A 4,158-nucleotide genomic window follows, 5' to 3' on the forward strand; every position below is an offset into this window, starting at 1 on the left:
ACAGGTGTTAACCCGGGGGGGGGGGCCAGGCCTGGGCGAGGTACTGCAACACAGGGAGGATCTCGCTGCGGAGTACCAGTGTTTTGCCTTCGATGGTGAGTTCTCTGAGGCTCCAAAGTCCAAACTTCTGTCGCATCTTTGTCAGTCTTTCCTCCCAGGACTTCAGGGCTGCGCCCTCAGCTCCAAACCAGACCTCAAGGATTTTGATGAAGTCCGTCTTGATGCTGAAAGGAATGGGCGCAGAAGAAGGCAGGAACCACTTTCTGAAGAGTATGACTTCTGACTTCCCGCAGTTGACCTTTGCCCCTGAAGCTTGGCCGAAGTCCTCACAGGTCTGGGCAAGTGTGTCGATGGAGCGCCGATCAGCACAGAACACCGTCACGTCGTCCATGTAGAGTGAGCACTTGACCTCCTGTCTGTCCGGTCCTGGTGCGGTGATCCCTCTGATCTCTGGGTTCCGTCTGATGCTTCGGGCGAAGAGCTCTATACAACAAACAAAAAGCAGAGGTGAGAGAGGGCAGCCTTGCCTGACCCCAGACAAGATTGGAAAGGGGTCAGTTTTCCAGCCATTTACCAGCACCAAACTAGAAATGTCAGTGTACATTATATCCACATACGAACAGAACATTTCCCCAAGACCAAACCTGCGCAGAGCTCTGCACATAAACTCGTGGGAGACACGGTCAAAGGCCTTCTCCTGGTCAAGACTGACCAGGGCCACGTGCACACGGCGGCCATGAATGTACTGGACCGTGTCCCGGACAAGCGCAAGGCTGTCCGCAATCCTGCGACCAGGAATGCCGCAAGTCTGATCCGGGTGGATGATCTGTCCGATGACAGACTTCAGCCTGTTGGCCAGAACCTTGGCGAGGATTTTGTAGTCCACATTCAGAAGAGAGATCGGACGCCAATTTTTAAGATCCGATCTCTCCCCCTTCCGCTTATACAAAATCGTGATCATCCCCTCCCTCAGTGATGGAGACATCTCCTCGTACAGCTCGAGCAGGTCCGGGCCCACGAGATCCCACAGTGCTACATAGAGCTCAACTGGGAGACCATTGCAGCTCCACCAACACCAAGGGGGCATTGACGGCTGATGAACCTGCAGAATCAATTTGGTTAGAGATACCTGACAGAACCTGTCGGCCGCCTGTGTGTCCGTTTTTTTCGGGGAGTAGAGGTTGGTGTAGTAGTCGCTGACCACTTGCATCACAGCCTTCTTCCCCTTCTGGAGTGTTCCGGTCTCGTCACGCAGCTCTGACAAGGGTGTGTGTCCTGAGTGAAGTTTCCTGAAAAAGAAAGAATTACACTTCTCACCTTTCTCAAGATTCTCCACCTTGGCATGGAAGACAATGTGCCTGGATTCTTCCTCGAAGTGTCCTTTCAGGCTCTTCTTGGTGTCCTCCAGGTCCTGCCTAACGTCCCAGCCGCAGTGATGAAGGTTCTGCAGGGACTGCAACTGACGCTGCAGTCTCCTGAGTTCCCTCCTCCTGGCACACACACGCTGGCGTCCCCTTGCCTGAAAGAAGCTACGCAGCTTAACCTTCACAAACTCCCACCAATCACTTACCCTTCCGAAGAATCTCTTTTCCTCTGTCCAGGTGGCATAGGCTTCCCGGAGTTCCCCCATCAATTCCTCGTTTTCCAGCAGGGTGCTATTCAGCTTCCAGGAACCCGGTCCGCGGGTGAAGCCCTCGCCCAGGTCACCCCGAAAGTGAATAGCCCTGTGGTCAGAGAAAAAGCAGGGGACCATGGAGAACTCACGATGTTTGACTGTTCTTGAAGTGAGCACGAAGTCAATCCTGGAACGCACAGATCCATCGGGTCGGCACCACGGAGGGGGGGGTGGCTCTTCCGTTGCGTCCTCTGCCTGTCCTGTGTTCTGGGCCAGGCCCAGCTCCTCAAGGACCGACTCCATCATCTGCTGGCTGATGTGGACGTTGGGGGGGAGGTCATGCTCGGGGTCGGCCTCCTCTCCTGCAGACTCTAGGTCCTCCACTACTTGCTCTGGTCCATCGCTGTCGCGTTGGACCCCGTTGGGCCGTTTGGTGGAGGTGGCAGGTTCCTCAGCTGTTGGGCTCTCTGGCTTCCGTTTCCGGCTTCCTTTTGGTCCACTGGTGGTGGGTGGAGGGGGGTGGGAGGGTAGGGAAGTCCTCCAGGGAGGACAGGTTCGGGGGGGAGAGGGGGGGTTCCTCTGGCACAGAGGGGGTGGGTGGGGGTGTGCTGGAGGCAGGGGGTGGGGCAGGGGCACGAGGTGGGGCGGCAGTGGACTTACCTGTGGCCTTTCGAGGTTCCTTTGGTTTCTTTGGCTTTTCTGGCAGCTTCCTCCCGGATGGCTTACCCTGGCTCATGGCTCCAGCGTAGGTCCGGGTCCTCTGGGGGCAGTGTCTGAAGACATGCTCTGCCAATCCACAAAGGTTGCAGGCTTTGGACCTCGGACAGTCCTTGGTCTCGTGGCCTGTAACCCTACAGAACCTGCAAGCAAGCTCTGTACAATCCTTACCTATGTGTCCCGGCTGCCCACACTTGTTACAGTTGTAGAGTATGCCGGGGTAGAAAAGGATTCCTGCGGATGATCCCAGGGAGAAGAAAGGCTGCAGGTGCTGGATGTCCCCTGAAGGGTCTTTCCTCAGTTTGAAGAGCACAGACCACTTACCTATCCAGAAGCCGTTGGCATCGAAGATTTGGATTGGGTCCTTCACCACGGTGCAGAATCTCTGGAGGTAGGTGGCCATGTCCTTTCCACTGGTATGGGGGTTCCTCATGGCCACTGTCACCCGCTTTTCGTCCCGTGTTATGGGGCAGTTCGCAGTGAACTTCCTGCAGACCTGAAATGACACAAAAGTTATAAAGAATATACCTCTTGTGAAGGCCTGCACAGAAAGTGTCTCCGCTTTGCTGAACCCCTGTTCCAGAATCATCTTCTTTCCGAAGATCTCCAGGGTCATGTCAGGGACTCATCCGTCCACCTTCTTCAGCTGCAGCACGACCGTCTGCTTCATCCAAGGCTCCAATGCTGGGAGCCCGTCTGCAGGCTGGTCTGGCTTGGCTGGTCCTGGTCGGCTGGTGCCGGCCGGGGTAGAGGCGGGGGTTGAGGCAGCGGCATTCCCGGGCTTGGAGGAAGTGGCTGGAACAGGGTTCTTCTTCTCCTTGCTGGTCTTCTTATCGCTCTTCCCCATCGTCGAGGAGTTGGATGTCGCTCCAGGTGTTCTTAGGCGGCTTCCTTCTGGTTCCTCGACGTCTTCGCTCTTTTTTGTAGCCTTTACAAAGGCTCTAGCATCTACTGCCTGGAGGTAGTAATGCGGAGTGGGGGAAGAGGGAAGACCGCAATCTCGTTCCCTGTGGGGGCTAAGCCTCTAACCCAATAGCAGCAAGTAGGTGAAGCTGAATTTAATCAACGATCCTACCAGGTCGAGCAGAGGGTACCCCACAAGGACCAACTGGCTTGGATAGATGCAAGTGGTTCTCAACGTCCTAGCTGTGAAGCAGAGACACCCCTAAGGGCTAAAGTCGATACTACACTTGATCTTAGCCAAAAGGCCGAGAAGCGAGCGTTGTAATTACCTTTATATTGTACTTTATTGTGGCACTTCCTGTCTCTCCTCCCATGGGAGTAGGCGTGTTTACTGCCTTTCCCCGGCGCCGCACTGTCTCCTTAGTGTCAGGCTTCCCAAGATTCAGTGCGGGAACAATGATCATGCGTGTGAACAAGCTGTCAATGAACAGCATTCACAGCATCCAGGAAATCAATGCTTGTGGGCTTCACATGCCCACAAGCAAGATGGAAACAGCCAGCATCACATTTTTAAAGTTATTCTTCAGTACGAAAACAGACAGAGGCGGAAATATTACACCCAAACTGTGAGTATTATTTTGGGATATTTGGGAAAAGATTGGTCGCCGGACTCCCACTTTAAGTGTGGAAGATAGACTACTCTTAGGTCCTTCAGATTCCCCTCTGCCCAAATGAAGATGGGTTCCACTTCCCTTAGTAAGGAAGTGTTGTGGGTTCCATCTTGGTGATGTATGTATGATATTACAGCTCTATTGTCTATCCGAATCAGAACTGATTTGTCCTTGATCTGAGAGAGCAAATTCTGTCGATGCGAGATAAGCCTCCTGGATTTCCAGGATATTTGTGATGATGTCTGCCGCATT

General features: G+C 54.0%; 1 non-coding gene across 1 annotated transcript; it reads right to left on the reverse strand.

Moving 5' to 3' along the window:
* Positions 1-3,366: 3,366 nt before the first annotated feature.
* Positions 3,367-3,552, reverse strand: LOC141106973 (U2 spliceosomal RNA). Its single transcript, XR_012235751.1, has one exon. It is a non-coding gene; the product is annotated as a U2 spliceosomal RNA (small nuclear RNA).
* Between the last annotated feature and the right edge of the window lie 606 nt (positions 3,553-4,158).

Source organism: Aquarana catesbeiana, linkage group LG08 (assembly GCF_042186555.1).
Source record: "Aquarana catesbeiana isolate 2022-GZ linkage group LG08, ASM4218655v1, whole genome shotgun sequence".
NCBI classification, from domain to species: Eukaryota; Metazoa; Chordata; class Amphibia; order Anura; family Ranidae; genus Aquarana; species Aquarana catesbeiana.